The sequence below is a fragment of the Hemiscyllium ocellatum genome, unplaced genomic scaffold, assembly GCF_020745735.1.
Source record: "Hemiscyllium ocellatum isolate sHemOce1 unplaced genomic scaffold, sHemOce1.pat.X.cur. scaffold_323_pat_ctg1, whole genome shotgun sequence".
In the NCBI taxonomy this organism is placed as follows: Eukaryota; Metazoa; Chordata; class Chondrichthyes; order Orectolobiformes; family Hemiscylliidae; genus Hemiscyllium; species Hemiscyllium ocellatum.
In genome coordinates this window covers 50,653-62,666 of record NW_026868355.1, presented here as the reverse complement: position 1 = coordinate 62,666, position 12,014 = coordinate 50,653, and the positions used below count along the sequence as shown (strand labels likewise).

Sequence of the window (12,014 nt, the reverse complement as noted above, 5' to 3'; positions counted from 1 at the left end):
CTCCATTTAAACCGGAAAATCCATGGCAAGATGGAATTGCAGCCCAAACCATTGATGATTCTGTGTTCCCTGGCTCCACATGGAGTAAAATAGGGACAAACATTGTTCTTTCCAGACCCCTGCTGTCAACTGAAAGTGGCCACTGCAGCTCCCTGCATAGCCCTGGGACACAGCTTACAGAAACTAACCCCCCCCACCCCGCCCCCTCAAGAATGGTGCTTCCCGTGTGAAAATCTTCACATTTAATACGGTAACGGTTGCAAGCTAACCCCGTCTCCTAGATTACAAACTGCAGGATTTTGTGATGAGAACAGTGTTATGAAGTTGAAGACGTGCCCTCCACCTTTAAATGAGAGTGAATGCTGTTGGGAACTGAGCGCTAACTAATACCTGTGATGACCAGCTCGCAGTCTCAGCGTGGACTAGAAAATTGGAAAGATGTAACGGTTGGCTGTGAAACAAGTCAGTTTTGTTTGCTAATTAAGAAAGAATTCCAATTTTACCAATTAATTTAAATTGTGCCTCAGAATACTAAAATCCAATCGCTCTTGAATTTAGTGTCTAGAAGTTTACTGCAGTACCGGGTCGTTCCACAATGTTACTCCCACTGACCATTCCCCATGAAACATGCCCAGGTTCTCAGTTGAGGAATTTTGCTGGGAACCTTTGCTCCTTGGCTTTGAACCAGGCCACCTGCCCAAGGAAAGCAAATGTGGTTCTGTTTTTAGTGGAAGGATCAGAGTCCAGGAACTCCACTGTGACACAGAATGGCCATCAGTGCTGTACACATCTGTCCATATTCAAAACCAGTTTGGCGACCACTGTGACAATGTTTCACACAGAAATGAAATGGGATTGTATTCCGTTTCATCACGCAAACATGTATGAGCGAGCAAATTCAAAGCCAGGTTTGCTGACGTGAACAGCAAATTATAAAACTCTGCTCATGTCAGTCTGAAAGGCTGCCATCGGGAATAAGGCTATTCTTGCCCGATTTTGAAGTGAGGAGTTTTCGTGTATGAGGTGACTCTAACAGCCACTACACTACAGGCAACATCCCCGCGAGCAGCTGGTGTTCAGAGTGGGCCAGCACTAAACTTTACAGCCGTTCAACGCTTCATCTTTCTGTTTCCAGGAGCTGGTTATTCTCCAGCGTAACTGGCATCATTAAAAAAAAATAAGAAAATCACGTGAAATTGCTCACAAAATATAAACAAAGATGGTGTCAGGGGTGCACAGTTTGGAATGTCGGGCGAGCCTGAACATGCTGGGACGTCTTACCCTTCATCGTCGGGCATGGCCTTAAGGAAGGTTTGTCAACAGAAAAATTTGAGTTATTGATCTCTGCAATATGGGGCGAGTTAAAAACTGGAGAGCATAGGTTTAAGGTGAGACGGGTAAAATATAAAACGGAATGAGGCACCTTTCCCACACAGAAGGTTGTGCGGGTATGGAATCAGCTACCAGAGGAAGTGGAGGAGGCTCGTACACTCAGAAGATTTCAAAGGCAACCGGCTGAGCTTCTGGATAGGAAAGGTTTAGTGGGATAGGGGCCAGATGCTGGGAAATGGGAGTTTGTTTAAAATGCATTTTAAGAGACATTGAAGCATGAATGCTGTTCTGGGGACAGTGCGAGGGCAATCAGCCATAAACAGCTCCCAGATCCTTCAGCGGAATTCCAAACTGCACTCCCAAAATGTATTGGAAACTTGGTGCACCGCCACCTCCCGGAAAGCTCCGAAATGAGGGAAAAGAAAGAACTGAACATGAACGGACCATGAAAAGTTAAGAGATTCCCAAACACAGTCTCGTTTAGATTAATTTGCCCATCCGATCAACAATGCGGCAGTGCCTGCTTCCTCCATCTCCAGGGCAGAAGGGAAGGAAATAAAAGAAATTTAAGACCATATGACATCACAATGTAGTGGAATTATTTTCCCATTCGCCGGAACACCAAATAATGGGAAGTAAAGTCACTGCAGGATTTTGTTTCACGACAGCGATGCAATACCAATCTCCGTTCTGTTTCAGTGAAAACAGTGAATAACACAACTTGGCCGGAACATGATGCAGCAGTAGAACCGCTTGAGGACGGGGACATTTCATGTGGGACGCAAACGTGATCATAACAGCATAAACACTGACAGGATAGAGAGTGTGCACTCTCCCAAATCAGAGGTACATTTCCAAAAGCAAAACCACATGGTTGTGTTGGAATTTAAACACAGCAGCATTTAACAGGCTGCAGTAAAACAAACAGCACACCCACAAAGGGCAGCGGTTGGATCTGAACTCGAGCCACCTGAGAGTTTGTAGTGAGAAAGCAGTTCCTTCGGTCACTTGGCCACGAAACCAGCCACAGCTGCAGTGTATTGTCTTACACCTTCCATGGTGCTCCTGTGAAACATTAGAAGCAAAGTCACAGGGAAACAGTTCTGTGATCCCTCTCCTGCTGGCACAGCTGCAGGGATATGACCAACTACAATATCAATCTCGCAACAAACATTCAATCCAGCCAAAAATCATTTGATAGCTGGAATCAAGCTTCTGAGATTTGCTAAAGCCACAAATGTAATGTCTGTATGAGAGACTGTATATTCGGATATGATTGGGCAAAGTAACCATGAGCTGCATGATATTGCTGGTATTTGGATTGTTGCTTTGGTAAATGATTTCGTCTTCTGCTCGAAACAGGACAACTTTCAGTTTTTGAGGATATTACCAGAAGTCAAAAGGTGATTGCCCCACCCCACCCCAGAAGATGTCAAAGAGGTGCTAACTGCCCTTGAGTGCTCTTTGTTCTCGATGTGAAGAGCTCTCTGCCAGAGTCACCTTCATGTCTCTGGTTGCTGAGTGAAACACAAAGAAGGAGCCCCTCAATCCAGACAAAAATCAATGGTAAGCTGAGTCTACCTACTCAGACTCTTTTCAGCTACAAATGTTTCTGTGAGTGCGTGAGAGTATACGTTCGCTTACGATTTGGTCAAATCACCATGAGCTGCTTGACATTACTTCAATTTCGATTCTTGCTTTGCTCAATGATTGCTCGAAACAGGACAACTTTCACGTTTACACGGAACATGAAACACACCGGACTACAGGGAAAATGCACAAAGCTGAGCAGGCCGTGTTCCACATTATACCGTGCAGCATAGTTTCAGTCACTGTGTCTGTTTTGCAAAGAATGTTCTCCACCCTAAAACCGGAGGTAGCATTACAATCCGAGAACGACAGATCACCTTGTGAGGATGCTCTGACCTCGGGGCTGGTTCGAGATGCCACTTTCCTTGCCTTTTACCTTAACCGTGCAATTGGCTGCAGGGATATTCACACCTGGACATGAGCCACATCGATACCGACTGACTTGGAAACCTGTGTGGGAAGCGACGAGAAGCGACTCAATAAATCTTGCTAAATTCCATGGTGCTCATTAGAAATGCAGTTTCTGTTCACCTCAATTTAAAAGGCAGTTTCTGAACATAGTAACTGAAGTCAAAAGGTAATTATCTCACCCCACCCCAATTCCGGGAGAGGTGCTAACTGCACTTGATTGCTTTTTGTTCTCGATGTGAAGAGTTCTCAGGCATGAGTCACCTTCACGTCTCTTGGTGCTGAGTGACTTACAAAGAAGGAGTTTCACCAGAGCTGCAACTGCCTCACTTTCCCACTCGCCCTGCCCGTTTACAGTTTCCTGCTCGTCAGTGATTTAAAGAAAACCAAAAGGTTGCGATGTTATTCTGCAGCCTCTCTGTCAATTCCTCCGTTTCAGTTCCAACATGGCTTAGATCTCGGGGCTCACCTTAATACTAGCGACGCTATGAGACCACAAGTCCAGAGGTTCCTCTGGGAGTGCAATTTCTTTCATTGCTGTTGCTGATTGAATGAGTCACTAACGTGCGAACTGATCCAAACCATGATTCAGCACCTCTGCTGCCAATTCTCGCACGTTGAATAACGACAGAGAGTTTCCAAATGAGGCCTTGCAGAGACGACTTTGGTTTACATTTGACAGACAGACTAGTTCAGGAATCAGTGGTGCGCTGATCAGTAGCACCAGCGCATCAGCTTCTTCCCTGTCTTTGAACCGGTCCGCCTGCGCAAGGAATGCAAATGCGGGACAGTTTTTCGTGGAAGGGATCAGAACGCGGTAACTACACTCTCAAACAGAATGACTTATGATCAGAACCAGGTTTTACAATGGTTCTGATCAGAACAAGCCTTTACAATGCTTTGCTCACTAATTAAATGGAAGTGCATCACATTTCACAAAGAGAGCAGATTTGTTCGAGCATTTTCGCAGATGCGAGAGCAAGCAAGAAAGCTCCGTTCTTGTCCGTGTAAAAGGCTGCAATTGAAGAACAAAGCAGTTTCTGCCCAGTTTCGAACTGGGGACCTTTCGCGTGTGAGGCGAACGTGATGACCACTACACTACAGAAACGAGCTTCAGCCGAGCGCGTTGCGGCTCTGTGGCATCCAGCACTGAAAGTTGAAGCCATTCTACGTTTCACCTTTCTTTTTCCAATAGCTCGTTGTTATCCAGGGAAATTGACATCTTGAAAAAGTCAAAAAATATAGACTGAAATTAGTGACAAAATATAGACAAGGATGTCGTCAATGTTTGGACTGGAGTGTGAAGTGGAATAAGCTGGGACAACTTTCCCGGCAGCATAACGGCTGCGACATGGTTTTATGGAAGGGTTGTAAACTGAGTATTTACGTGTTTTACACAAGCTAGGGTGAGTTGGAAACTCGAGAGCATAGGTTTAAGGTGAGTGGTCTGAAATTGACAAAGGACCCCGACGCACATTTTCCACTCACAAGGTTGTGGGTGTATGGAATGAGCTACCAGAGGGAGTGGAGGAGGCTATTGCACTCAGAAAATTGCAATGGTAATCGGATGAGTTTCTGGATAGGATGGGTTTAGAGGGATTGAGGAGAAATGCTGTGGAACGGGACTTGTTTAATTTTGGTGATGTGGTGAGCATGGATGAGATACACCGAAGTCTCTGTTTCCACGCGGTGTACCCCAATAACCTTGCGTTGCTTACACCGGTTTTAAAGGATTACTTTTCAGCGGAGCTTGTCGTCGCAGTCTGTAGCACAATCATTTAGTCTGTTCGACTGCTCACGGGAAAGGTAGTATTGTGAAACACTGCAGAAACGAACGACTTCCTTACTTTTGCTCCGACTGACCATGCTTCGTGAAACTTTCCCAGATCCTCAGTTGAGGATTTTTGCTGCTGCAAGTTACCTCAGAACCCCTGTTAACTCGTAATGTATTGACCGAATCGCAAACAGAAAGCATTTAACACGGAACACAAACAAAACTGGCATACCTAATGCATGTTCAGACACAGCGAAGCATGAATGCTAAATGTGAGACAGTCCGAGGGCATGAGGCATAAAGTAATCTCACAACTAACAACAGGGCAATTCCAAACTACTCTTTCAAACATACTGCAGCCTTAGTGCACCACCACTTCCCAGACAATGCTGAAAAGAGAGAAAGAAAGAATATAATAAGTATGGGCCATAAAAAAGTGAATTTCACCAATCACAGTCTCGATTAGATTACCTTTCCCTTCCGGTGTCTCCAGGACGGAAATGCAGGAAATGGGAGAAATTCAATAACATATGCATTGGAAAGATTTTCCCATTCGCCAGAAAGCCAAATAACGATGAATCGACTCACCGCCGGACTTTGTTTCACAACAGCGATGAAATAACAGTCTCCATTCGGTTCCAGTAAAACCTCAACTTGCCTGGAACATTAACCAATCGCTGAGCTGCTTGCGATTTTCTGCAGGCGAGGCGAATAACATCATGGCAGCTGAGAGACCTGACAATACTCGGCACCTGTCCACAGTTAATTCTCCGAGAAGATCAATGCAGCGGGGATCGAAGCAGCATTCGAGTAGTGGAGTTGATCAGCTGAAATGGCAGTGGTGGGATTCGAACCCACGCCCCTTTCAGGACTGGAACCTGGATCCAGCGCCTTAGACCGCTCGGCCACACTACCAGACAGCCTGAGCGTCCATTTTCTTGCATTTCGAATTGTGCTCCTGCATAACCACACATGCAAAGTCACATGAAAAGGGTTCCATGGTCCCTGTCCGACTCGCACAGCAGCTGGTATGTGCCCGGCTACAATGTCTATTTCGCAGCAGATAATGAAAGCCCATCAATCCAGACAAAAATCAATGGTAAGCTGTGTCTATCTTCTCAGACTCTTTTCAGCCAGAAATGTATCTTTGACTGCGTGAGAATATATGTTCGGTAATGATTTGGTCAAATCACCATGAGCTGCTTGACATTACTTCAATTTCGATTCTTGCTTTGCTGAATGATTTCACCGATTGCTCGAAACAGGACAACGTTCACGTTTACACGGAACACGAAACACACCGGACTACAGGGAAAATGCACAAAGCTGAGCAGGCCGTGTTCCACATCATACCGTGCACTATATTTTCAGTCACTGTGTCTGTTTTGCAAAGAATGTTCTCCACCCTAAAACCGGAGGTAGCATTACAATCCGAGAACGACAGATCACCTTGTGAGGATGCTATGACCTCGGGGCTGGTTCGAGATGCCACTTTCCTTGCCTTTTACCTTAACCGTGCAATTGGCTGCAGGGATATTCACACCTGGACATGAGCCACATCGATACCGACTGACTTGGAAACCTGTGTGGGAAGCGACGAGAAGCGACTCAATAAATCTTGCTAAATTCCATGGTGCTCATTAGAAATGCAGTTTCTGTTCACCTCAATTTAAAAGGCAGTTTCTGAACATAGTAACTGAAGTCAAAAGGTAATTATCTCACCCCACCCCAATTCCGGGAGAGGTGCTAACTGCACTTGATTGCTTTTTGTTCTCGATGTGAAGAGTTCTCAGGCATGAGTCACCTTCACGTCTCTTGGTGCTGAGTGACTTACAAAGAAGGAGTTTCACCAGAGCTGCAACTGCCTCACTTTCCCACTCGCCCTGCCCGTTTACAGTTTCCTGCTCGTCAGTGATTTAAAGAAAACCAAAAGGTTGCGATGTTATTCTGCAGCCTCTCTGTCAATTCCTCCGTTTCAGTTCCAACATGGCTTAGATCTCGGGGCTCACCTTAATACTAGCGACGCTATGAAACCACAAGTCCAGAGGTTCCTCTGGGAGTGCAATTTCTTTCATTGCTGTTGCTGATTGAATGAGTCACTAACGTGCGAACTGATCCAAACCATGATTCAGCACCTCTGCTGCCAATTCTCGCACGTTGAATAACGACAGAGAGTTTCCAAATGAGGCCTTGCAGAGACGACTTTGGTTTACATTTGACAGACAGACTAGTTCAGGAATCAGTGGTGCGCTGATCAGTAGCACCAGCGCATCAGCTTCTTCCCTGTCTTTGAACCGGTCCGCCTGCGCAAGGAATGCAAATGCGGGACAGTTTTTCGTGGAAGGGATCAGAACGCGGTAACTACACTCTCAAACAGAATGACTTATGATCAGAACCAGGTTTTACAATGGTTCTGATCAGAACAAGCCTTTACAATGCTTTGCTCACTAATTAAATGGAAGTGCATCACATTTCACAAAGAGAGCAGATTTGTTCGAGCATTTTCGCAGATGGGAGAGCAAGCAAGAAAGCTCCGTTCTTGTCCGTGTAAAAGGCTGCAATTGAAGAACAAAGCAGTTTCTGCCCAGCTTCGAACTGGGGACCTTTCGCGTGTGAGGCGAACGTGATGACCACTACACTACAGAAACGAGCTTCAGCCGAGCGCGTTGCGGCTCTGTGGCATCCAGCACTGAAAGTTGAAGCCATTCTACGTTTCACCTTTCTTTTTCCAATAGCTCGTTGTTATCCAGGGAAATTGACATCTTGAAAAAGTCAAAAAATATAGACTGAAATTAGTGACAAAATATAGACAAGGATGTCGTCAATGTTTGGACTGGAGTGTGAAGTGGAATAAGCTGGGACAACTTTCCCGGCAGCATAACGGCTGCGACATGGTTTTATGGAAGGGTTGTAAACTGAGTATTTACGTGTTTTACACAAGCTAGGGTGAGTTGGAAACTCGAGAGCATAGGTTTAAGGTGAGTGGTCTGAAATTGACAAAGGACCCCGACGCACATTTTCCACTCACAAGGTTGTGGGTGTATGGAATGAGCTACCAGAGGGAGTGGAGGAGGCTATTGCACTCAGAAAATTGCAATGGTAATCGGATGAGTTTCTGGATAGGATGGGTTTAGAGGGATTGAGGAGAAATGCTGTGGAACGGGACTTGTTTAATTTTGGTGATGTGGTGAGCATGGATGAGATACACCGAAGTCTCTGTTTCCACGCGGTGTACCCCAATAACCTTGCGTTGCTTACACCGGTTTTAAAGGATTACTTTTCAGCGGAGCTTGTCGTCGCAGTCTGTAGCACAATCATTTAGTCTGTTCGACTGCTCACGGGAAAGGTAGTATTGTGAAACACTGCAGAAACGAACGACTTCCTTACTTTTGCTCCGACTGACCATGCTTCGTGAAACTTTCCCAGATCCTCAGTTGAGGATTTTTGCTGCTGCAAGTTACCTCAGAACCCCTGTTAACTCGTAATGTATTGACCGAATCGCAAACAGAAAGCATTTAACACGGAACACAAACAAAACTGGCATACCTAATGCATGTTCAGACACAGCGAAGCATGAATGCTAAATGTGAGACAGTCCGAGGGCATGAGGCATAAAGTAATCTCACAACTAACAACAGGGCAATTCCAAACTACTCTTTCAAACATACTGCAGACTTAGTGCACCACCACTTCCCAGACAATGCTGAAAAGAGAGAAAGAAAGAATATAATAAGTATGGGCCATAAAAAAGTGAATTTCACCAATCACAGTCTCGATTAGATTACCTTTCCCTTCCGGTGTCTCCAGGACGGAAATGCAGGAAATGGGAGAAATTCAATAACATATGCATTGGAAAGATTTTCCCATTCGCCAGAAAGCCAAATAACGATGAATCGACTCACCGCCGGACTTTGTTTCACAACAGCGATGAAATAACAGTCTCCATTCGGTTCCAGTAAAACCTCAACTTGCCTGGAACATTAACCAATCGCTGAGCTGCTTGCGATTTTCTGCAGGGGAGGCGAATAACATCATGGCAGCTGAGAGACCTGACAATACTCGGCACCTGTCCACAGTTAATTCTCCGAGAAGATCGAAGCCGCATTCGAGCAGTGGAGTTGATCAGCTGAAATGGCAGTGGTGGGATTCGAACCCACGCCCCTTTCAGGACTGGAACCTGGATCCAGCGCCTTAGACCGCTCGGCCACACTACCAGACAGCCTGAGCGTCCATTTTCTTGCATTTCGAATTGTGCTCCTGCATAACCACACATGCAAAGTCACATGAAAAGGGTTCCATGGTCCCTGTCCGACTCGCACAGCAGCTGGTATGTGCCCGGCTACAATGTCTATTTCGCAGCAGATAATGAAAGCCCATCAATCCAGACAAAAATCAATGGTAAGCTGTGTCTATCTTCTCAGACTCTTTTCAGCCAGAAATGTATCTTTGACTGCGTGAGAATATATGTTCGGTAATGATTTGGTCAAATCACCATGAGCTGCTTGACATTACTTCAATTTCGATTCTTGCTTTGCTGAATGATTTCACCGATTGCTCGAAACAGGACAACGTTCACGTTTACACGGAACACGAAACACACCGGACTACAGGGAAAATGCACAAAGCTGAGCAGGCCGTGTTCCACATCATACCGTGCACTATATTTTCAGTCACTGTGTCTGTTTTGCAAAGAATGTTCTCCACCCTAAAACCGGAGGTAGCATTACAATCCGAGAACGACAGATCACCTTGTGAGGATGCTATGACCTCGGGGCTGGTTCGAGATGCCACTTTCCTTGCCTTTTACCTTAACCGTGCAATTGGCTGCAGGGATATTCACACCTGGACATGAGCCACATCGATACCGACTGACTTGGAAACCTGTGTGGGAAGCGACGAGAAGCGACTCAATAAATCTTGCTAAATTCCATGGTGCTCATTAGAAATGCAGTTTCTGTTCACCTCAATTTAAAAGGCAGTTTCTGAACATAGTAACTGAAGTCAAAAGGTAATTATCTCACCCCACCCCAATTCCGGGAGAGGTGCTAACTGCACTTGATTGCTTTTTGTTCTCGATGTGAAGAGTTCTCAGGCATGAGTCACCTTCACGTCTCTTGGTGCTGAGTGACTTACAAAGAAGGAGTTTCACCAGAGCTGCAACTGCCTCACTTTCCCACTCGCCCTGCCCGTTTACAGTTTCCTGCTCGTCAGTGATTTAAAGAAAACCAAAAGGTTGCGATGTTATTCTGCAGCCTCTCTGTCAATTCCTCCGTTTCAGTTCCAACATGGCTTAGATCTCGGGGCTCACCTTAATACTAGCGACGCTATGAAACCACAAGTCCAGAGGTTCCTCTGGGAGTGCAATTTCTTTCATTGCTGTTGCTGATTGAATGAGTCACTAACGTGCGAACTGATCCAAACCATGATTCAGCACCTCTGCTGCCAATTCTCGCACGTTGAATAACGACAGAGAGTTTCCAAATGAGGCCTTGCAGAGACGACTTTGGTTTACATTTGACAGACAGACTAGTTCAGGAATCAGTGGTGCGCTGATCAGTAGCACCAGCGCATCAGCTTCTTCCCTGTCTTTGAACCGGTCCGCCTGCGCAAGGAATGCAAATGCGGGACAGTTTTTCGTGGAAGGGATCAGAACGCGGTAACTACACTCTCAAACAGAATGACTTATGATCAGAACCAGGTTTTACAATGGTTCTGATCAGAACAAGCCTTTACAATGCTTTGCTCACTAATTAAATGGAAGTGCATCACATTTCACAAAGAGAGCAGATTTGTTCGAGCATTTTCGCAGATGCGAGAGCAAGCAAGAAAGCTCCGTTCTTGTCCGTGTAAAAGGCTGCAATTGAAGAACAAAGCAGTTTCTGCCCAGCTTCGAACTGGGGACCTTTCGCGTGTGAGGCGAACGTGATGACCACTACACTACAGAAACGAGCTTCAGCCGAGCGCGTTGCGGCTCTGTGGCATCCAGCACTGAAAGTTGAAGCCATTCTACGTTTCACCTTTCTTTTTCCAATAGCTCGTTGTTATCCAGGGAAATTGACATCTTGAAAAAGTCAAAAAATATAGACTGAAATTAGTGACAAAATATAGACAAGGATGTCGTCAATGTTTGGACTGGAGTGTGAAGTGGAATAAGCTGGGACAACTTTCCCGGCAGCATAACGGCTGCGACATGGTTTTATGGAAGGGTTGTAAACTGAGTATTTACGTGTTTTACACAAGCTAGGGTGAGTTGGAAACTCGAGAGCATAGGTTTAAGGTGAGTGGTCTGAAATTGACAAAGGACCCCGACGCACATTTTCCACTCACAAGGTTGTGGGTGTATGGAATGAGCTACCAGAGGGAGTGGAGGAGGCTATTGCACTCAGAAAATTGCAATGGTAATCGGATGAGTTTCTGGATAGGATGGGTTTAGAGGGATTGAGGAGAAATGCTGTGGAACGGGACTTGTTTAATTTTGGTGATGTGGTGAGCATGGATGAGATACACCGAAGTCTCTGTTTCCACGCGGTGTACCCCAATAACCTTGCGTTGCTTACACCGGTTTTAAAGGATTACTTTTCAGCGGAGCTTGTCGTCGCAGTCTGTAGCACAATCATTTAGTCTGTTCGACTGCTCACGGGAAAGGTAGTATTGTGAAACACTGCAGAAACGAACGACTTCCTTACTTTTGCTCCGACTGACCATGCTTCGTGAAACTTTCCCAGATCCTCAGTTGAGGATTTTTGCTGCTGCAAGTTACCTCAGAACCCCTGTTAACTCGTAATGTATTGACCGAATCGCAAACAGAAAGCATTTAACACGGAACACAAACAAAACTGGCATACCTAATGCATGTTCAGACACAGCGAAGCATGAATGCTAAATGTGAGACAGTCCGAGGGCATGAGGC

General features: G+C 45.6%; 5 non-coding genes across 5 annotated transcripts; all 5 read right to left on the bottom strand.

Moving 5' to 3' along the window:
• Nucleotides 1–4,365: 4,365 nt before the first annotated feature.
• trnav-cac (transfer RNA valine (anticodon CAC)) lies at nucleotides 4,366–4,438 on the bottom strand. The gene has a single exon. It is a non-coding gene; the product is annotated as a tRNA-Val (tRNA).
• Nucleotides 4,439–5,937: 1,499 nt separating this feature from the next.
• Nucleotides 5,938–6,019, bottom strand: trnal-cag (transfer RNA leucine (anticodon CAG)). The gene has a single exon. It is a non-coding gene; the product is annotated as a tRNA-Leu (tRNA).
• Nucleotides 6,020–7,679: 1,660 nt separating this feature from the next.
• Nucleotides 7,680–7,752, bottom strand: trnav-cac (transfer RNA valine (anticodon CAC)). Its single transcript has one exon. It is a non-coding gene; the product is annotated as a tRNA-Val (tRNA).
• Nucleotides 7,753–9,236: 1,484 nt separating this feature from the next.
• trnal-cag (transfer RNA leucine (anticodon CAG)) lies at nucleotides 9,237–9,318 on the bottom strand. Its single transcript has one exon. It is a non-coding gene; the product is annotated as a tRNA-Leu (tRNA).
• A 1,660-nt stretch (nucleotides 9,319–10,978) lies between these two features.
• Nucleotides 10,979–11,051, bottom strand: trnav-cac (transfer RNA valine (anticodon CAC)). The gene has a single exon. It is a non-coding gene; the product is annotated as a tRNA-Val (tRNA).
• Between the last annotated feature and the right edge of the window lie 963 nt (nucleotides 11,052–12,014).